The sequence below is a fragment of the Caretta caretta genome, chromosome 4, assembly GCF_965140235.1.
Source record: "Caretta caretta isolate rCarCar2 chromosome 4, rCarCar1.hap1, whole genome shotgun sequence".
Lineage (NCBI taxonomy): Eukaryota > Metazoa > Chordata > Testudines > Cheloniidae > Caretta > Caretta caretta.
Genome location: NC_134209.1, coordinates 68,341,583 through 68,365,116, shown reverse-complemented (window position 1 = coordinate 68,365,116; position 23,534 = coordinate 68,341,583). Strand labels below are relative to the sequence as shown.

Genomic DNA, 23,534 nt, shown 5'->3' with positions numbered 1-23,534 from the left:
TTGTAAAGTATTAAGCCGCTGCTCTACCCATAGATTTCTCTGTCTTCTATGCTGCTGAGTGCAGCTCCCTCAAGAGCCGCCATCACATTACTAAGAAAACAAAAACATCAATATTAGAGGGAGCTAGTGGTCAGCAGTGACTACCTGATGCTTCCTCCTCCCCCCACCCCCAATGTGCTCAGGTGTGGCACTCCAGGTGGAGGAAGGATATGACAACAAACAGCGCAGCTATCCCCCTTGTGATCCATATTGGCACTTCCTCTTCAGTTAACTAGCCAGCCTTTGTTGAGGGTAGTCTGCCTGTGAATAGATGGACTATTGATTTGAAACAATAATGAAACTTTGTACTTAGTATATTTCATCTTGAGGATCACAAATGTTTTCCAAACATTATTTAATCCTGGTAATACCCCATGACGTAAACATTAACCCTGTTTTACAGATGAGAAACGAGGGAACATGCTTAAATGTCTTGTCCAAGTTCGCAATATTCAGTGACAGATGAGAATAGAATCCTGATTCCTAATCCTATGCTCAAACCACTGCTCATGCTCCTTCTATGTGACTGGCTCAAAATGTAGGCAGAGATCAAATTAATACTGTCTCATTTAAAATAAGGGTTCACAAATTCCAAGCATCTTGGATTCCCTTAGACAAACAAAAATATATTTACTTGAGAAGAAGAGGTTATTTTGTCCAAGAATGGACATTTATAAGCTTGTAGGTGTTTCTTTTAAAATACAGTTTTCAGCTGTTCAGTAAATATTTTAAAATATGTACAATTTAAATACTGATGCATTTAGTACTATTTAGACTTTGCTTTGCCTGTTTTTAATATGTGCTGATAACCTTGTATTAGGCAAACATTAACAGCCCCTACCTCTTATAGAAATATTTAGTATGTAATGAACATTATAAGAAGTCTTGCAATATGAAATCAGCATGTTGCATTTTAAGTTGGATTTCAAGTTTGTGTGTGTGTGTAATACTTGGTTATTTACTGAGTTTGTAGTCAGAATACACACTAAGCATGTGCATTACAGTGCAATAATTAGCATATAATTTTCAACATTGCACTGAACTTTTGTCATAAAATTTAAGGGGATTTTAATTGCTAGTAATCAGAATTGCATGTTAATAGGCTGTAGATAATTAGGAAGCCATTTGCATTTCTCTTCCCACGAATTTTCTTAGTATTCAGACCCTCATTTAATTAATAACTTTTTCTCATGAGGATTGGATAATCCTATTTAGTCACAGTAATAACAGACATGTCATTTTTTCCTTTAGCTTTTCCTTCAGTCCTAATGATTTTTTGGAAGGATTATAGCATTGATTAGTTAGCTGTATTAGTGTTAGATGTATTTTCCTTTTGGCTTCCAATAAACTGAAAAAGCTGCAAGAAGCAACAATAGTAGCATTGAGTGTAAATCTTCATTGTTGTGGGGGTAATGAAGCTTTGCTTTTATCTCAGTTGGGTCTTGGTCTGAGTTTGGACAAAACTGTAACAATTAGTAATGTATTTAGCAAGATTCTATTTTCAACATATTCATGAAGCTGAGTGCAGTGTATACTTTCCTATGAATTCCCAGTAAACCAGGCTACCTCATCCATTGTCATGTTTGTGGTAAATAGACATAGGAAATCCTTCTCTGGTTCTGCATGATTGAAATAAAGAATTGTTGAAAATATTTTAAATTGCAGAAGGATTCACTAATGGTGTCAGTATGAAAATGGTCCTCGTAAAAATCATATTAATAAAATCTGTCCAAATTCATGGAGCTAGGCGAAGCTGTAAAATTACATTCATTGTAGAACATAAAGTTGGCACAGTTAATGCAAATGGATGTATGTGTAATAGTTTACTGTGTACTTCAGTAGGGTAAAGAAATGTAATGGAACAGGGTAAAGGCTAGTAGCAACCATGGTAGCACTTAAGCTATATAACACTGTGTAGTTCAGAAACCACCTCATGGTGTTTGTTTGTTTTATTAAACATGTATAAAGAAATTATGGAAAAGTGATCTTACAGACAGAATAAGTGAAGCTTGATTAGTTCCGAAAATCGCTGCATTCAAAGCAGTAAAAATGCAGTAGGGTGAGTCCAATGGCAGAGGGAGATCAAACTGTGGGTAGCTACTCTTTTGGTTTTGTTCTCTTTAGCAGACAGTACACCTACAAATAGAACTGTAAACAATATAAAAGGGTCAACTGATAGAAATGTAGCTGTTATAGTGAAAGCAAAATTTTAAAAAACTCATAAACTCATAACCTTCTTGATGCTCGATGCCGAGAGCTCTTGAAACCAAGAACAAAGTAATTAAATATAATGGTAATTAATGCAATAGGCCAGGGGTGGCCAACCTGAGCCTGAGATGGAGCCAGAATTTACCAATGTACATTGCCAAAGAGCCACAGTAATACATCAGCAGCCCCCCAACAGCGCCCCACTCTTCCCAGCGCCTCCCACCCACCAGCAGCCCCACCGATCAGTGCCTCCCCCTCCCTCCCCACACTTCCCAGTCAGCTGTTTCGTGTCATGCAGGAGACTCTGGAGGGAAGGAGGGAGGAGCAAGGGCACTGCAGGTTCAGAGGAGGGGGTGGGAAGGGCCTGTGGCAGAGCCAAGGGTTGAGCAGTGAGCACCCCCTGGCACATTGGATAAGTTGGCATCTGTTGCTCCAACCCTGGAGTTGGTGCCTCTACAAGGAGCTGCATATTAACTTCTGAAGAGCCGCATGTGGCTCCAGAGCCCACAGGTTGGCCACCCTGGCAATAGGCCATATCCTTCTAAGTGTAACATAAGTGAAGTGGAAAAAAAATAAATGGCTGATGGCACTAGATATACTGAAATGCTAGATTTGGGCTTCTACAAAAAGCAAATTTGATTTCCATCTCTTTCTCACTAGTCTGTTATGGCTCTTGATCTCTTTGAGAAAAATAATTTGAGTAACTTTTTCATAAATGTATCTACCACTTTGTGTTGGTGGTGGTATATAGACAAGTTCTACAGTTACAGTAGCTTCAGCAGCACTAAAAACAATGAGTAAACAAGTGGGTCAGACATGTAACACGCCCTCTTTGCACCCACACAACAAATCTGGTAAGTGTTTCCTACATTCTCTATCTGCCAGTGAAAACAAAAGTCCATGTTATTTTTTCATGAGATGATATCACACCTGCTCTTAGGACAATTCTATTTTGAACTGGTATATGTATGCCATGTTTTTCATATTTATAAAAACTAATTCAGAGGGAGTCTCAAGGAACTCTACAGAAGGTAAAGAAGAATGTGCCACGTGGGGAAATTTTGTAAAAATTGTGTTGAGAACAGTTTAGTCCTGACTGGATTAAGACATTTTCAGGTTTTCTTATGTTGTTCTTCATCTGTCACTTAATGTCAGTGGAGGAGGGTCTTCTCCTTTTCAGTAATCACTAAGTTCATTTTATTTGTGAGAATCTGTCTGCAGAAGTCTATGTTGTCCTCACCCTGTGAGAGGATAGCAATGGATTTCATAATTAAAATATATGATGATTGCTCTAATCTAATCATTTTGAAAAAGACACAAAATGTGTCAATAATAATGAACCATCTTGGTGTGACATTTTTGGAACATAATGTTTTGATTTTTCATTTCATTACATTTTCAAACATACTTCATAGCCGAATACTGTGCACCGAGAAGTAGCCATACTTAACTTGTTAATGTCTAACTGAACACTGCAATGTGGTGCATCATTGGACGCCTCAAGTCAACCCCAACACCTTGGCCGCCAGTGCTGTTGCACATCGTTCCCCCATCCATTTGCCATAAGGATGCAATTATTTGTGACTATCAGAGGATTGTGGAAAATGAACATCTTCCCATTCACTAGGACCTTAACAAGGTCCCTCACCATGGCTTGAAGTTGCATAAGCCCTTTTGGACCCATACATTTAATCTTCAACAATGCAACTTCAACCGTGATGAAGCTTGGAAAGCCGAATGGAGTTTACAAGAACTTACAAATAAACAGCCCATAAAAGACCTGACATAGAAGATCCCTGGCTTCAATCTTCCACAAAGCTCCTGGGCAACCCTAAACCGCATCCGCACAAACTATGGCAGATGCAGATAGTTGCTGCACAAATGGAAAATTAAAGACTCTCCATTGTGTGACTCTGGTCATCCAGAACAGACTATAGAACATAAAACAACTCAATGCCCGATTCAAAAATACAACAGAGGCATCACAGCGATACACTGTGCTATTCCAGACGCAATTATCTGGCTTAGCCATCTGAACGTAAAATTATAGTTGTTGCTCTACATTTACATCAGCCATACAAAGAAGAAGATGATTTCAAAACTTTTTGTTTCAAAATGTATTTCATGTTATATAAAAAATCAAAATATCAGAACCAAATATTTTGATTAACCTGAAAGAAACTTTAAGAATTTTGTTTTGTTGGAAATTTGGAAATTTTGGGTTTGTTGCATTCTGGAATGGAAATTTTTTTGAACAATGGAATTTCCCAAGAAATGGAAAAATCCAGTTCCCCTGCCCAGATGTAGTCAATAAATGGATATAAATAAATTAGGACTGTCAAGCGATTAAAAAAATTAATTGTGATTAGTTGCACAATTAAAAAGATTAATCGCGATTAATTACACAATTAAACAATAATAGAATACCCCTTATTTAAATATTTTTGTATGTTTTCTACATTTTCAAATATATTGATTTCAATTACAACACAATACAAAGTGTACAGTGCTCACTTTATATTTATTTTTATTATACTGTAAAAAAACAAAAGAAATAGTATTTTTCAATTCCCCCGTTACAAGTACTGTCGTGCAATCTCTTTATCATGAAAGTTGAATTTACAAATTTGAATTATGTACAAAAAATAACTGCTTTCAAAAATAAAGCAATGTAAAACTTTAGAGCCTACAAGTCGACACAGTCCTACTTCAGCCAATCACTCAGACAAACAAGTTTGATTACATTTGCAGGAGATAATGCTGTCCACTTCTTGTTTACAATGTCACCAGAAAGTGAGAACAGGTGTTCACATGGCAGTGTTGTAGCCAGCGTTGCAAGATATTTACATGCTAGATGCACTAAAGAGTCATATGTCCCTTCATGCTTCAAAACCATTCCAGAGGACATGCGTCCATGCTGATGACCAATTCTGTTCAATAAAGATCCAAAGTAGAGCGGACTGACTCATGTTCACTTTCATCATCATGAGTCAGATGTCACCATCAGAAGGTTGATTTTTCTTTTTTGGTGTTTCGAGTTCTGTAGTTTCCTCATCTGAGTGTTGTTCTTTTCAGACGTCTGAAAGCATGCTCCACACCTCATGCCTCTCAGATTTTGGACAGCACTTCAGATTCTTAAACCTTGGTTTGAGTGCTGTAGCTAGTTTTAGAAATCTCACATTAGTACCTTCTTTGCATTTTGTCAAATCTGCAGTGACAGTGTTCTTAAAACGAACATGTGCTGGATCATCATCCTAGACTGCTGTGACATGAAATATATGGCAGAATGCAGGTAAAACAGAACAGAAGACATACAATTCTCCCGCAAGGAGTTCAGTCACAAATTTAATCAATGCATTATTTTTTTAACGAGCATCATCAGTATGGAAGCATGTCCTCTGGAATGGTGGCCAAAGCATGAAGTGGCATACGAATGTTTGGCATATCTGGAACGTAAATACCTTGGAACACCAGCTACAAAAGTGCCAGTTGTTAGAGTGGAGAGAAATGTAGATAATAAACAGTGTAAATAATGAAAAATAAATTCTTTCCCAAATGTGTTAAGGTTTGCAGTAATATGCTAAGGTACATGTTGTAAGTGTTGTGAAGAATTTTATTAAAAATATGATTTTCAGCTTGAACCTTTCATCTCTGAGAAACTCAAACACCGGCATTGTTTATACACTGCCCAGGACCTCTTTGCTAGTAAAGCAGGATCTTCAATTATTTCCTCTTCTTTGAAGCTGTGCATTGCATATGTTCCAGAGCAAATATTAAGATCTCTGTTACATTTAGCATGTAGACTGTAGGATTACTACTACTGTAGTTTGATGTCCTATTAAATAATATCTGCAAAAGTTTTGATGTGCATTTTACTTACAGGCCTCTTGCTTTTCAGACCAGGCCTCTTGCATCCGGTGAGGTGTAGTGATTAGGAAAGGGAAAATTCAGACTATCCACTCAGTGGCAATGGCTGTTACCGACACTTGTGTCTTCTCTCCATTTACTGTGCCTTTTCCCTGCTACAGTAGTGGTGGTCTGCTGCATGCTGAGCAGATGTTTCTCTTTTGCATAGTTATCATAGAGTGCCTTTATATACAAAAATCAGATTGCGCTGCTACTGTCACTTTTATCTGATGAGAGGAAATCCCACATGAATGAGGCTGGTTTTCTTTTCAGGCAGCTAAGAAATGATGCTCAGGGGCATGTATTTCTTTCCTTGATTCTGTTGCTGCTCCTTGCAAATGCCTTCTTTCTGGCATGTTTCTTCTTTAATCCCTTCTTCCCTTTTTGACCTGGATCCTTAATCCCATTGGGTTTCTTTTGAACTTTGGTTATTTCTGAGTCTTTGGTACATCTGTCTGCTCCAACTCCGAAACTTTTGTCAATGCTGCTTTTTTATTATATTCCCTTTTCACCCCTTCCTTCCTTCATTAGCTTTGAAGGGCATAAGAAAGCTTTTTGGGACTGACCATTCTCTCCAGGCCGCTCTCTTTTCTTTTTGACACTTTTTTCAATGTCTAAATCATTGTCATAGTTCACTCTTGTTTTTGCTGTGGTACCACCATGTTCACCCCAAATACTATTTCTACTGCTCCTCTTTGCAGTCATTCTTTCCTTCTGTGGCATTAATTGCATAGAAATTAATCGCTTAAATGAGGAGTGAAATAAGAATAAAATGGTGAGGGGAAGTGATATGCTGTTTCTAGTGCCCTGTCTTCCCCAGCCTTTTGCATTTGCACAGAAAAACAGCTGGGGACAACTTTATAATATTTGGTTATATCACTTACTTCATTCCTTTTTAAATTTGTTTCTACCTGTTTTCATTTTGAGTATTTTTTTTCCTTTTTATATATTCAAATCTTTTTCTGTATTAAGCCAATTCACTATTACTATCAATAAGAACAAAACTAAAATAGGATTATCTGTGTTAATGTAGCCAATGTGGGCTCATATAATAAGTTTGAAAAGTATACTTGTTTAAAACATTAGATTTCCACACATCTGTAACATACACAACATTTTTTTCTTCCTTTGTCAGAAAGTCTATTAATAGTGACTGTTGCTTATCACAGCTTGTAAAACTGTCATGTGTAAATAGTGATTTTTTCATTGACAGTAGTTCTTACTTTCACTTACAAAGTAATGTGTTCAAAAGAAATGTGCAGCTATAATTAGAACAAACAAATGGAATAGGTGAACTTTGAAAAATATTGGTATGTTCATCATTAGGTGGAATTACAGTATCCTTCTGATGTGAGAGCATGTCCAACTTTATCATTTGGTGGGTGGATCTTACCCACTACAGTCTTCAAAGGCAGTTCTGAACTGAATCTAGAAGAAGTTCTGGTTCAGTTTGTAGGGACCAACCTTTTGGAAGCAATGCTGAGCTCTTCCTCAGGGTTTCCTCAAAAGACTTCTGGGACTTAGTGTATTCTTCTTCTCTTTCCTGTTCTTGTTTCTTCCTTTCCCTAGCATGTCCTCTTCCTCCCCTGCCAACCAGCAAACTAAACAAGGCCATGCGTGCCTCAGCTATATGGAGATACTCCACCTCTTCCCCCACTTACCCTTCAGCCGGGCAGTATAGGAAGTTAGGATGTGGAGGAGTAAAAAGCAGATCTAACACACATCTGCTACTCAGTCAAGGACAGGCAGGATCAGGTGAATGGAAAGGCTCATTGTGGGCCAGTTCCTTCCACTCCAATTCTCAGAGCTCTGGCAGACATCCTGGGATATTGTCTCCTCTCCCTATATCAGGCAAAGACAAGAGCCAACGAATTGACCAAGAAGAATAAGAGAAACAAGAATTCACTTCCATCTTGGGGGTCGGGGGAGAAGAGAGGAGAGAAGTCAAAGCAACCCTGAGTCCTCCTGAGGTAGTCTCCACATAATCTTCCAGAAGATACTGGAATGGTTTGTGATCCCTCTAGGAGAACAATCAAGGATTCTCATCTTCTCGGATTCTAAGTAGGCATTTGCAGAGAGAGTTGCTCATTGGGACCTTTAACATTCAAGAGATTATCACTCCTTTGAAAACGGAGTGACCTGGATTGGTGAAAATCCAAAGAACACTTGACAAGGAAACTAGTACGAGCCCCACAGTGGACAGCAGTTGCTACAGAGGATAGCCTGACTGGGTAGGGTGCACAGCTGGACAACTCCTGCCAAGTTCTCTGATCACAAGTGATGTCTAGGAACAGTCACAGCTGTCTTAAGCCCCGGACAATAATACTTTGGAAATGTTGCCTGTGCTGAGCAGGGGCTTTGTGCTGATACAGTTGGCTAAAGTCACCTCAGTAGCACACATCAACAACTAAGGGAAAAACAAGAGCAGGAAACTAAGGGAGGCTAAACTCTCCTTTGACTAGGCAGAATAAAATCTAAACTCAGCGACTGCATTACACGTAACTAGGATTCTAATAACTAATGTGTACTAACTCAACAGAAAAGGAATGGACTAAAATGAGTGGAGATTTAACAAGGAGGTATGTGACAGGACAGTATGCTCATTTGATTACTGGACATGTTCACCTCAGCAACATGCAGCAAAAAGAGATTTTACTCTAGGAGCCTACACATCAGATACCCTGGACACAGATACCCAGACACAGCAATGGCCCTGTTTGCTCCTGTATGTGCTTCCTTCTATTCTGTTACCACAGCTGGAAGGTCAGTACTACAGTCTAAAGATGCCCTGAGAGGATGATGATCTTACGACTTTGAGGAAGAAATCAAAGATGAGTTAATAGCTAGATATGGATTCAGAGTAATTGCTGTAAGTATAGAGGGACTAACCACTAGAAATTGAATTCACCAGTTGCTCTAGTCTCTGCAGAATAATTTAGAAACTGGTGTGTACACCTCTTCTAGCTGAGAGTACATGTCATAGCAGTAAGCCCTGACTGTGACCTACACAGTATGATGTTGGACATACAAAGCCCTGGCTGGGATGATTTAACTGGGAATTGGTCCTGCTTCGAGCAGGGGGTTGGACTAGATGACCTTCTGGGGTCCCTTCCAACCCTTATATTCTATGATTCTATGATACTATGTTCTTCATGGCAGCCCCAGGCTAAGTCTCCTCAAGTTCACAGATACCCTACTTGGACCCAGAATCTCATCCTCAAGGCACTAACAGGTTGGCCTTTCAAATCAGTGAATTCAGTTTCGTTGTATTTTCTCTTATTTAAAGTTACTTTGATTTTTTTTAATTGCCATAATTTCCACAGGAAGAATGTCCAAACTCTGAGCTCTGCTCATCAAAGAGCAATACATATTTTCCACATGGACAAAATGATACTCAACATTCCACCTTCCCCTGGTCGCAATGCATAGCATTGCTGTGTTTTGGCCCCAGATGCCAGACCTGTCTATTCAAAGGAGATGACATGGTATATACTGGATGTACTTGGAGCCTTGATTAAGTATACTGAAAGCACTAAATGGCACAGCCACAATGCTTGTTCGAGGTTTATCACTTCAAATGTAATTGCAAGAAGCTTACTAGAAATCCTTACAAGTGGACTGTCAATCATGATATAGAATTGAATTTGTCTAGGAAGAATATGCAGAGATGCATGATAATTCCAGGAAGAATATTCAGAGAGGCATGATGATTACTTGCTAGCTACATCCCACTGTGAAGGATGGGTTTGAATGAGAAATTGGGCATTCAGCACCAAAAAATTGAAAATTCTGTGCCAAAAGGTAGTGTTGCAATTTCACAACAACCAGGTCATTTTTCTACCTGTCTTCTTCCCAAAACCCCCAAAGACCTCTGAGGAACATCAGCTTCATATGTTGGATGTTAGGTGGGCCCTTGTCTTTTATATTGAAAGACCTAAGCCCTTCTGCAAGTCCATGCAACTCTTTGTAGCAGTAGTGGAAAGGATGAAAAAGCTACCTGTGTCATCACAAAGAATCTTGTCCTGGATAATTGCCTATATCCGAGCTTGCTACGAGCAGACAAATTTTCTGCTTCCAGCCATCGCAACCGCTCACTCCGCAAGAGCCCAAGCTTCGTCAGCAGCATTCCTTGCACTGGTACTTAACCGGGACATCTGCAGGCCTGCAACCTGGCCATCTGTGCATGCCTTTATGTCCCACTACGCCATCACCCAACAGACCTGTGATGACGCCAGTTTTGGAAGAGTAGTGTTGCAGTAGCACATCCATGAACTCCAAGCCCACCTGTCGCAGTTCACAGCAGGGCCCTCTTGGCTCCTGCCCCTGCTGTGCTGATAAAGTCACTTGGGGACTCTGGGGTTCAGTAACCACTGGTGCTTTTTCTTTACAGGTTGTGCTCCCACCACCTTTTCACCATACACTGCTTGTTTTCTTGTGTCTGCTCCACAGAAGGAAGGGCTATCACTCTGCTTCCTCTCCCCTCCACTCTTCTCCCCCCTGGTTTCCTTCCCTGCAGCCTTTATATAGCCCAGGCTAATTGGGCAGGTAGGTGTCTCCCATTCAACAATTAGGTGCAGGATTTTCTATCCAGTTCCAATTTGCTTCCCATAATAGGGGCTGGCGTGACAGAGGGCTGAGTCAGTCGTTCTTTGCCCAACACCCTGTCTCACCACCTTTGAGGGTACTGCTTGTGAGTCACCTAGCATGGAATGGATATGAGCAAGCACTTGAAGAAGAAAAAATGGTTACCAACCTTTCATAACTGTTGTTCTTTGAGATTTGTTGCTCATGTCCATTCCATGACCAGCCCTCCTACCTCTATGTTGGAGTTACCAGCAAGAAGGAACTGAGAGGATGTGGGTTTGGTGCCGCCCCTTATACTGGTGCATAAGTGTGTGACTCCAGAGGGTGCTAGAGCCAGCCCTATGGATACCACTAAGGGAAAAATCTTGCGCAACAGTGCACGCAGCGTGCACACACCTAGCATGGACTGGACATGAGGAACGCAGCTCAAAGAACAACAGTTACAAAAGGTTAGTAACTTTTTTTTTTTCTCTTGACTGACTGAGATGGTGTCATCTGATGCAATTTTGGCAATGTAGGACTTGATATTTTAGAATAACAATACTAGATTGCTTTAAGATATTATCCTAAGACAACATTGTGCATTAGCTTAGTTCCAGTATTTTAACTGTGACAGCGTCAGGAGGGATTTCTTTAAACGAATGAAGTTTATATAGTACATGCCATGTACTGTATAACTGAATAAACACTGATATTAACCTTTATTCATGAAAGGCAGTAATCTCAGGCTAATGCCGCACTTAACTCTGTACTTTCAAAATGATTTGCCTGATCTGATAAATTATGCAGTCTTTCATTTTGACCTTGTAACCCTGTAGAGTTTACTCTAACTGACTCCATAGTATTTGCCACATTAGGAGTATAATGACTGTAACCAGTTCTTGTGCTATAATTCTTTCCACAGGGAAAGTAAACACTGGGATGTGAAAATTTATTGATTTAATTATGAGATGTGAAGACAGTGCCATTTGAAAAGTGTTTTAGGGATTAGGTTGTTACTCCTATTTTGTTGATCAAAAAAAGGAAAAAATGTAAAATCTATAAACAAGGGAGCAAGTAAGTACTGGCAAATAAAAATCCCTCTTTTTATTGTATGCTAAAATATACCATCAAGTATTAGCCAGGGGGTTGTTTCAGTAAAAAAAAAAAAAAACCCACACATTAAAGCTCAGCAATTGTACCTACAGCCCAGACCAAGGTAACTTATACCCTAAAAGGCAATCTTGAAAGTACATTATGACTTATGAAGAAAATAATTTTTGTATTGTGAGAGTGCATCGAAGAGTGTCCAGACTTAGTTTATTACTAACTTTTTGTTAAAGATGAACAGAACTGATGATAGTACAAGTTGCTTTATTACATAAACAGTAAAAGGGAGAGTACCAGGAAGGGAATGGAGCAGAACTGAGCCACTATAAATTACTGGTTGCAGTATATGCAAATACCCTTATTAGATTATATCAGTGATTTATTTTTAATCAGTTCATGCCACTTGGTCAATTTTAACTCAGATACTTTTTTTTAATGTAAAAAAACTGCTGTTGTATGAGAATGTCTGAAGGGCTATTCCAGAGTCTCTATTTGAAGGGATGTGGGTATTCAGGTGCACAGTCAAGAGAAATAGAACTGTAAACTAAATTTGCGGGGTGGGGTGATGTAAGCTAGTGGTCAAAATGACATCTGCTGTCATTAGTGCCTTTGAATTTGTAGAATCATAGAAATGTAGGGCTTGAAGGGACCTTGAGAGGTCATCAAGTCCAGGTGCCTCTACTGAGGCAGGACCAAGTAAACCTAGACCGTCCGTGATAGGTGTTAGTCCAACCTATTCTTAAAAACTTCAGGGGTTTCCACTGCCTCCCTTGGAAGCCTGTTTCAGAATTTAACTACCCTTATAGTTACAAGGCTTTTTGTAATATCTAACCTAAATCTCCCTTGCTACAGAAATAAGACGATTACTTCTTGTCCTACCTTCAGTGGACATGGAGAACAATTGATCATAGTCCTCTTTATAACAACCATTAACATATTTGAAGGTTATTATCAGATCTCCACTCGATCATCTTTTTTCGAGACTAAATGTGCCCAGTTTTTAACCTTTCCTGTTATGACCGGTTTTCTAAACCATTTGTCATTTTTGTTACTCTACTCCAGGGGTCGGCAAACTTTTTGGGCCGAGGCCACATCTGGGTGGGGAAATTGTATGCAGGGCCAGGGCATGGGGTTGGGGTGTGGGAGGGAGTGCAGGGTGCAGGAGGTGGTGCGGGGTGCAGGAATGGGCTCAGGGCAAGGGATTGGGGCAGAGGAGGGGTGTGAGGTGTCTGAGGGAGCTCAGGAAAGGGGGTTGGGGTGCAGGAGGGGTGCAGGATGCGATGGGGGCTCAGGGCAGGGAATTGGGGTGCATAGGGGTGCAGGCTGCTTCTGAGAGTGGCACGAGGCCTGCAGCACCATGGGGGGCAATGCTGCGGGCCGGATCCAAAGCCCTGAAGGGCCGGATCTGTCCTGCGGGCCGTAGTTTGACCACCCCTGCTCTACTCTGTACTCTTTCCAGTTTGCCCGCATCTTTTCTAAAGTGTGGTGCCCAGAATTGGACAGAGTACTCAAGCTGAGGCCTTACCAGTGCTGAGTAAAGAGGAACAATTACTTCCCATGTCTTATATAGGACACTGCTGTTAATACAGTCCAGAATGACACTAGTCTTTTTTGCAATTGCATCTCACGGTTGAGACGTATTCAATTTGTAATCCACTATAAATCCCCCATGTATAAATGGCCATGTGCTTTGGATGGAAACTGATTCCATCATCAGAATGCAAGAAGATGGACACTGGAAGGCAAGCGAAACAAGGCCACCCGAAAACAACATAGTGAAGAGCTGTGGAAGCTGAGCTGAAAAATCTGGGGCACAGCTGGGGAAACATTGAAAGACTTGCCAGAAACAGACATGACTTGAAGGAGCTTCGTCGCTGCCCTAAATGTCAGAGGCATAATGGGAACATGATGAAGATGATGATAAATCCCCCAGATCCTTTTCAGCAGGCCTACCACCTAGCCAGTTATTTCCCATTTTGTGGCTGTGGATTTGATTTTTCCTTTCTAAATTAAATACTTTGCACTTGTGCTTGAATTTCATGTTGTTGATTTCAGACCAATTTTCCAATTTGTCATGGTCATTCTGAATTTTAAGCCTGGCCTCCAAAGTGCTTACAGTTCCTACCAACTTGATGTTAACTGCAAATTTTATAAGCATGCTATCTGCTCCATTTCCCAAGTAATTAATTGACTAGAGCTGGTCGCAGGACTGACTCCTGTGGGACCCACTATATACATCCTCTGTTTGACAATGACCCATTGATAACTGCTGTCTGAGTACCATCTTTCAATCAGTTATGCACCCACCTTATAGTAATTTCAGCTAGACCACTTTGTTTGTTTAGGAGAATGTCATGTGGGACTGTGTCAAAAGCCTTATGCAGATCAAGATATATCACAGCTACTGCTTCCCTGCATCAGCTAGACCAGTAGCCCTGTCAAAGAAGGAAATTAGGTTTGTTTGGCATGATTTGTTCTGGACAAATCCATGCAGGCCATTGCTTATAACCCTGTTATCCTCTAGGTGCTTACAAAATGATTGTTTAAAAATTTTGTTGTATCTTGCCTGCTGTTGAAGTTACACTGACTGGTCTATAATTCCTGGGTCCTCTTTGTTCCCCTTTTTAAAAATAGGTATTGTTTGCCCTTTTCCTGTCCTGTGGGACCTCACCTGTCCTCCATGAGTTCTCAAAGATAATTGCTAAAGATTCCAAGATTGCTTTAGCAGTTCCTTTAGTACCCTAGGATGCATTTCATCAGATCCTGCCAATTTCAATACATCTGTTTTATCTAAATATTCTTTAATCTGTTCTTTCCCTCTTTGACTGTCGTTAATATTAATTGTGTTGTGTATCTGGTCACCAGTCCTTTTAGTGAAAACTGAAGCAAAATAGGCATTAAACACTTCTGCTTTCTTTATGTCTCCTCTTATTAGCTCTCCTTCCCATGAAGTAGGGTACCTATGCTTTCCATCATCTTTCTCTTGGTCCTAATAGATTTAAAGAATCTCTTCTTACTGCCTTTTCTGTCCCTTGCTAGGTATAACTCATTTTGTGCCTTAGCCTTTCTGATTTTGTCTCTGTGGTTCTGCTGCTCTGTTGTACTCCTCCTTAGCAATTCATCAGTGTTTCCATTTTTTATAGGATTCTTTTTTGATAATCAGATAATTAAAGAGCTCCTGATGGAGCCATTTTGGCCTCTTACTAGTCTTCCTATCTTTTCTTTGCATCAGTTGGCAGTTGTGCATTTAATATTGTCTCTTTGAGAAGTTGCCAGCTGTCCTGTACTCCTTTTATCGCTTTAGGTTTTCTTCCCATGGGACCTTACCTGCTAGTTCTCTAAGGGCTAGTCTACACTAGAAGTGCTACAGCAGCACAGCTGTACTGATGCAGCTGTACCACTGCAGCGCATCTGGTGAAGACACTCTAGGCCAACAGGAGAGAGCTCTCCCATTGGCATAATAAAACCACTTCCGCAAGCGGCAGTAGCTATGTTGGTGGAAGAAACTCTCCTGCAAACATAGTGCTGTCCATACTGGTGCTTAGGTCAGTGTAACTTACGTCGCTTGGGGGATGGCTTATTCACCCCCTGAGCGACATAAGATATACTGATTTAAGTGGTGTGTGTACAAGCCCTAAGTTTGTTACAGTCTGTGTTTAAGTCCATTGTCCTTATTCTACAGCTTTCACTCCTCCTTTTCCTTAGAACCATGAAAAGGATTCTAGCCACTGCTTCAAGCATCCCCTGCAATTGTGAAACCACTGGTTGATGGCACCCATTAATGCCTCTGAGCATAAAAATATCCCACTGACTTCTGCTCAGCCTTCCAATAGTTTAATATGTTGACACCTTGAATGACTTCTCACTCAGAAGGAAAGAAGAATAATGGTGTTGCAGGGAAGAGGGCATTGGGTGCTGGGAGATGGAAATGAAGGCATGCACAGAGACCCTGGCATGGGGGAAATGGGGCACACAGAACTGCTAGTTGGGGAGGAGAAGAGTGGGGGACTGTGGTATGGGGGAAAAGAGGAGGCACATAGCCCCTATCATAGGAGGGCAGTGAAAATGGGAGTATGGAGAGGAGACAGAGCACCTAGCATGGGGAGAAAGGAATAATGAGTGTTCACACAGGGATGAGAATGGAGGAAGTGGGGAATGGAGGGAACACAGAATCCCTGGTGGAGGGAGATTCTGAGAGCCAGTAAAAGAAAAAGGTGCTTGGGGGAAATAGGGGTGCACACAGAGCCCCTGCCATGGGGAGAGAAGAGGACAAACAGATCCCCTGGTAGGGGCCAGATTGGGAGGAATTAGAAGCTATAGAGTCCCTGAAATAGAGGAGGATGGGAGAGTGGCAGGGAGCTTGTGTGGGATGGTGGGGGAAATGGAGCCCTGGTGTGTGCAATAAATTTGGCCTACACAAGCTGTGAAGTATACTGTACTACGTTATATCGAATGCTTATCTGTGACTTATTTTATAAGTCTCAATACTCTGATCTGCTTGTTCAACACTGGTAACTAGATTATAATGCAGTCTTCCAGTACTCAGAGATTTTTGTTTTACATAACTGATAAAAGCTCTTCCTCTTTTGGGATCTTTGATACTGTTGGAAACAACTTGCTGATTTAACTGTGGATGTGGCAGGAGGGGCCAGAGTTGCTTTATGGTAGCTTTTCTGTTTTCTCATGGAGCAATTCCAGAAGTTTGTGTTGGGCAATTGCTCTTGCTATGAGGGATCTTGTTTATGGTGTCCCACAGTGCCTGAACTATCCACCTTTGTTTCAGCATATGTGAAATTGCTGGAGGAGATTATGAAGTGGGCCATTTGTTTCATTGGCTGAGCAAAGCAAGGCTTTATGTTCAACTTTATGGCATTTCTCTGTTTGTCTGTAACACTAACTTTTGAGTGTTGTATCTGATCGATTCCAAAATTTCACAGAACGTTGTAGACATCAGTGAGCAGAATCCTGTTGATTTTGGTGAAAACTGGAAAATCGGAAGGAGGGAAATGGGGGGACATATAAAGTCCCACACATGTTTAACTCCTTCTGTAATTGTTTTTAGATTAAAGAACCAACTAGTTGATGCTATTTGATAGAAAATTACCTCCTAACTAAAATAGTTATACCAGTACAAATTCTCTGTGTTGAACAGCCCTAAAAGCAATATTAACTATAGTGAGAGAAGACCACAGTATTGTTTAATTATGTTAAAGTATTTGGCAAATTGTTGTTTAAGTGTTGACTAAGTACTTCATGATTATGTACTTGTATTGATGATATTGTAAGATAGTCCCTCTAGAGCAATGTTTCTCAGCCCATGAGGTATGACTTTTCCTTCTGGCTCCCAGTTCAAGTCTCCTTGCCCTCCCAGCCCCAATCTCTAACATCTCCAGTGTTAATCGCTTCTTCCCCTCCCACAAGGTTCCTTGTTCCAGTCTACTACCCCCCCCATTCACCCTACAGGTCTGACTCCTGTTCCTTCTTCATTTGAATTGGGCAGCTTCTGGCCCCCTGTTGACTGGGCCCAGCGGAAAGTAGAGGAGAGATGAGCTCCCTATGTTCAGTTGAGGTGTCCAGATCTGGCACAGCCATGAGCAGCTCAGAGTTATAATTGCACTGAAAGTCCTGCTCAGTCCTGAGTTGGAGCATGCTTAGCAAGATGGAATATTCCAGGAATTCAGCTCTAAAAATATAAGAAGTCCCTACTGAGTTTGTGCGGACTGAGATTTTTCAAAGGCTTATGATTTGGCCATATTGGGGCAGATTTTCACAGGGACGGTAAAAGGCACATCCCTGACAAGGGCCACTGCTTGCCAAAGTTCAAGTCCATAAAAGCACTAGAATTTTTCAAATAAAAGGTCTCCAGAATTTTTTAACGTGGGCATAAATGTCTTTTTCCCTACCTAGCCTTTTTCTCAGAAATAGCCCGGAAAATTCAGCCTGAGGCAGACACCCTGCATGGAAATTTCAGCCCAAACGGTTAAAGTAGGGAGAGTTATAAGCAATTGAAAACAGGTTTTATAAACGGGAAGTGTCATGGCAACTGTCAAGGTTCCTCCCCCACTCTGAACTCTAGGGTACAGATGTGGGGACCTGCATGAAAAACCTCCTAAGCTTATCTTTACCAGCTTAGGTCAAAACTTCCCCAAGGTACAAAATATTCCCCCCGTTGTCCTTGGACTGGCCGCTACCACCACCAAACTAATACTGGTTACTGGGGAAGAGCTGTTTGGACGCGTCTTTCCCCCCAAAATACTTCCCAAAACCCTGCACCCCACTTCCTGGACAAGGTTTGGTAAAAAGCCTCACCAATTTGCCTAGGTGACTACAGACCCAGACCCTTGGATCTTAAGAACAATGAACAATCCTCCCAACACTTGCACCCCCCCTTTCCTGGGAAATGTTGGATAAAAAGCCTCACCAATTTGCATAGGTGACCACAGACCCAAACCCTTGGATCTGAGAACAATGAAAAAGCATTCAGTTTTTTACAAGAAGACTTTTAATAAAAAATAGAAGTAAATAGAAATAAAGAAATCCCCCCTGTAAAATCAGGATGGTAGATATCTTACAGGGTAATTAGATTCAAAAATATAGAGAACCCCTCTAGGCAAAACCTTGTTACAAAAAAGATACACAGACAGAAATAGTTATTCTATTCAGCACAATTCTTTTCTCAGCCATTTAAAGAAATCATAATCTAACACATACCTAGCTAGATTACTTACTAAAAGTTCTAAGACTCCATTCCTGTTCTGTCCCTGGCAAGAGCAGCATACAGACAGACACAGACCCTTTGTTTCTCTCCCTCCTCCCAGCTTTTGAAAGTATCTTGTCTCCTCATTGGTCATTTTGGTCAGGTGCCAGCGAGGTTACCTTTAGCTTCTTAACCCTTTACAGGTGAGAGGAGCTTTCCCCTGGCCAGGAGGGATTTCAAAGGGGTTTACCCTTCCCTTTATATTTATGACAGCAACCTTAAAAATATAAAATGTACCAACCCTACCTATAATATAGTGCATATAACTAACCTTTTAAAATATATATTGTGCAACAAAGCTTTGCTAGTTCTTTGTATGTATAAGAACAATTTTGAGACGCCAACTATTCAGTGAGCGTTTTATCAAGTGGGCAGGGATGTTTTGTTCAGATTTCCATTGTGGTCTCTGACACTTGTCAATGATTTCTGCAGTGTTTTAAATCGTATAAGTGCCCCCCAAAACCTTTGTATTGAACTCATTTAATAAATTACAAGTTAATAAGCACAGACATGATTTTTCAGAGTGAGGTGTCAGTAGGCAGATCTTCAGGTTGCAGCAATGCATGGAGAAAAGGAAAGTTCAGAAGTCAGAGTCCAAGATTCTGGATCTGAAAAGCAGAAGAGAAATGGATGAACTAGAGATACAACAAAAGAGTACTTCACTATCAAAATAAGTAATATTTCTTTATCAATTAAAGACTATTAAAATATACCCAGCTATTGATATACTTCAGGCTAGGGTGTGTGTGTGCGCACGCACGCACAATTATGCAGTATTTAAGAGATTTGATAGAACTGTTGCTACATGAGAAGAAATAAGAGCTGCCAGTAGAAGAACAATTAAACATAACATAATTTCCTAATTTACTACATAAGCAGTTGCTATTGTTGCACAAAGAGGTTGTGTGATTGTGAACTGTGGGAGGCAGGAAGGTGTCTATGTAAATAGGATAAGAGGCAATAAAGTAAAACAAACCTCTACAACCTGATGTAGTATTTGAAGTGCAGTTGGACCACCAGACAGAGCGCGGCTAAAGAGGGGGTAGTGTTCGGAGGATTGCGTGGTCAGTGTCAAATGTTGCAGCAAGGTCAAGTAAGATTAGTAGTTTGGAGAAGCCATGGCCAGTTGAATAGCAGAAGTTATTGAGACACCATGAGTGGGGAGGTCTGGATGGTATGGCAGCTGGGATGGATAAAGGATTCAGTGAGGTGTTTTGATAGCAATTTACTTTTCCAGTATGTTGCTCAGAAAAGGTAAGTTGATTGTGGACTGGTTGTTTTCAACCAGTGTTGGTTTTGTCATGTACTAGAGAAAAGTACAATCAGTCTTAATTTGATTTCTCACTTTCATGACTTTGTATAAAGTCTTGCAGTTTTGGAACAGGATAGTGTTTGTATGAAGATCTTATTTTTAAACATTTAAATGAGGGTCCTTGCATCCTTAAGTGTTGAGTAGTTCTCAACATTGATTTAAATCAGATTCTTTAATATGTTTTTGTTTCCTTGTTGGTGTAAGACAGACAAGACTTCAACAATGCTGTTGAGTTGAACTTGGGTGGGGAGGTCTTTGCTACAGTTTGTCATTAATTCCATATAAACCTACTTTCTATAAAAGTGAGTTAATGACTTGCTGATAGATTTTATCTTTTTTGCGGTTTTTAAAATTTGCTTAGAATAGCTATTGTTCAATAATAAGGAATAAACAAAGGAAGGTAAACTTTTTAAGGTTAGACTTAATAGCTAAAACAAAAAGCTTAAAGAACTACAATGCTTGTGTGGTTAATACTGTTCAATGTATTAATATGAATTTTTATAAAAAAATACTGTGATCACCGTCAATTTTAAATGGTTAGGGTTAGCATAACCTGAAATCTAGGGACAGAAAATGTTGCTATCAGTAACATTCTATTTTGTGGTGAAATGAAAGCTTATAAAATCATATTTGTTACTATTAGTATGTTTAGAGGGCATAAGTAACAGGTTAAGGGGGAGGAGAAGTCAAAAATATAACAAGTACTTCATATCATTTTCTTTCAACCTTAACACTTCACCATGAACATTATAAATGACTCTTTCTCCTTTAGGAACTGACTTGCTTTAGAATGATGTATGAAATAATGTGTGTTTTGCATGTCCTGTTTGTAATGATAAAGGTCATATAGTATCATTTACATAATCTCCAGCCAGAAATGAACTCCAGCAATATCTTCTGTATAACATATACATTATCTGAGGTTTAAAACTCTCATTATTCATGAAAGTTAATTTTACAGTGGGTGTGAATGATCTATCTTATGGCTGCTTTTTTGATCATTCTATAAAATAATATGGAGCAAAGCCTGCACAAATAGCAGGAAAACCAGTAAAGAGTGATGCATTTGCCTGACTCTCTGTATACCCGATTGGATCTTGATTGATGGCAATCATTTGTCTTTGTCAAAAAAAGGAGAAAAATTCAGACATTGAAATAAGAGTGCTATCAAACTTTCTACAATGGCAGAAAGATTCTATTAATGTGGCCTCAGAGTATTAACTGTCTCTGTTGGGAAATGATAAAGAATGTTAATTTTTTTTCTGGAGCATGTTTAAGTGTAAAATGCATTATTTTGTCTACGTGGTAAGACTAAAAGTGGCATACTTCAGATTTATAACATGCTGGAATTGGAAGTAAAAACAAAACAAAACGTAAATTAGAAAAAATAGAAAAGAGAAATAAAAAGCCTAATAGGATAGCTTAATCCTTCTGATTTTGATTTCTCCACAAAACAATAAAAGTTTAAGTAGCATAGTGTCGTAAAATCCTTAATGCTGCATTCCATTTGATATTGGAGCTTTGAAGACTAACTTCAAAGAAGGCTGAACAAGAACCAAAGAAAAAGATATAAAATAAACAAAAATTGGAAAACTTAGTCATGGAAATCCTTTTTTATGTCAAACCTAAGAATACTGACCTACTACTTTAAAGGGACTTTAAGTCAACTTCCTCATTAATTAAGCTTAAACTTCTAGAAATAAAAAGCATGTGGTTGTGGGTAGTTGTGTGTTCTTTGTTTTTTTTTAAATAAAGTGTGATATATGACAAAACAGTGCTGGGAGCAGTAGAATATTTTTCCTACATATAAAGGAAGGAAAGACTTCCAGTAATTACTTGGTTTGCCATATCACATATGTTCTGTGGAATTTTATTATACAGTTGTTATCAGTTCTAGCTCTTTTAAAGTAAATATTAGAGTAGAGGTCTAATTACTAAAATACTAAAGTTCCAAAATTATTAACATAGCACACTTGGCTCAATAAATACTGCTACTTCAGTCGAGTAACATTACCGCCATGTTGTTTCTAAATTCTTAAGGCATATAGTTGAAAAATAAATGTTTATTCATTAGTGTTTACTATTCCATTGATAAACATTTAAAATTAAATGGCTGAGAGATTTTATTGTAAAAGACAGCTGAAAGAGAGGCAAGGTCTAGTGGTTTCAGAACGAAATTGGGAATCTGTAACTAGAGAGTTCTAATACTCGTTCTTGCTCAAGGGCACAGAGGACATTAGTGTAAGTCTTTCTACACAAACATCTTTGTAAAAAAAAAAAAAAAACGTCCTGGCTTTGTGCTTTCAACAGTGCAGCTCCTCCTGTGGTGTAATTGAGATCGCCAGTGTATGCCACTTATCAGTGTTTTAACACCATGTTGCCTGTTCCTGCTCAGGAAAAACTCTTGGCGACATGGCTGTTAAAATGCCAGTAACTTCTGGTGGTTACTCAGACTGTTGCTGCTCCTGCACAGATGATGGTACAGTTCTGGGTTGTTGTTTTTTTATTTAATAGTAAATGCTAGTGTAGACAAGGCCTCTAATCCTCAGTATCCCATCTGTAAAATTAGAGATACCTGCCTATCTACCTGACTGCAAGATCAGTTCATGTTTGGGAAGTTCTTTGAAAATGTAAGTGCTGTATACTAATATCTGCTACTTGTCAAGTGCCCCAAAATATACTAAGCAACTTGCAAAATAAGTAGAGGAAGAGTCCATGCCCCATAGAACATAACTTTGTATATAGTATCAGTTGTCTGCACAATGAGAATGTGTCTTCCAGTTTATTAAGGGTTTGTGTAAATGGTTTCTGATGATTGAGGGAAGTTTATGGATAGATTTTGATTCTGTATGCATTTCTACAGCACCTTTCACTGCAGTTTCTGAGCTCTCATAATTCTGCTTAACACTCTAATGTTCTTTACATATTGAAAGTGCTGTACAAACATAACAAATTCTCAAAGCACTTCTTTGGGGTAGAAAATGTTATCCCTGTTCTGCAGAGGGGAAAATGAGGTAGAGAGGTGAAGTGACTTTCCCAAGGACATGCAATGAGTCACTGACTGAGCTGGCATTAGAATCCAGAACTCCCTGATTCCCAGTTATTGATTCATTCCTCCAGGCTAATGTTGCCACAACATAATAACTGCAAAATGATTATTGCAATATCTACTGCAGATGAAGCCCAAAAAAGTGAACAGAATATAAAAATGCCAGATACCACTGTGATACACAAACCTAGAAACAAGGACATTTTGGGTTAAGATTTTCACATAGATTTTAATCCTACTGCTTAAGGTCTCAAGCATTCGAACTCATACGCTATAAGGTTCTCTATCAGTGTATGCCACACAGCACTTTAGATGCTTCTTTAGGAATTAATTGTAATAGCTGGTACATGTTGTAGTTACTCCATGTATGATGCATACTGGGGAGATAAATATTTCCCTAGCAGGAGTGTGTACTATAAAATACTGTGTTTCATAGATTCGTTCATTCCAGGGCCACAAGGAACCACCATTGTGATAATCTAGTCTGACCTTCTACATAATACAGGCCATAGAAATTTCCCAAAATAATTCCCAAGCATATCTTTTAGAAGAACATTCAATCTTGATTTTAAAATGGCCAGCGATGGAGA

The 23,534-nt window shown here is 39.6% G+C and overlaps 2 protein-coding genes across 9 annotated transcripts in view; one reads left to right on the top strand and one right to left on the bottom strand.

The window, feature by feature from the left end:
* Window positions 1-23,534, top strand: part of LRBA (LPS responsive beige-like anchor protein) — a 558,473-nt gene that overhangs the window by 253,009 nt on the left and 281,930 nt on the right. The window lies entirely within an intron of this gene.
* MAB21L2 (mab-21 like 2) overlaps window positions 18,766-23,534 on the bottom strand; it is a 37,390-nt gene continuing 32,621 nt past the window's right edge. The window contains exon 2 of the transcript XR_012668105.1: window positions 18,766-19,191. The gene's annotated coding sequence lies outside the window, so the exon portion shown is untranslated. The remainder of the gene's footprint in view (window positions 19,192-23,534) is intronic.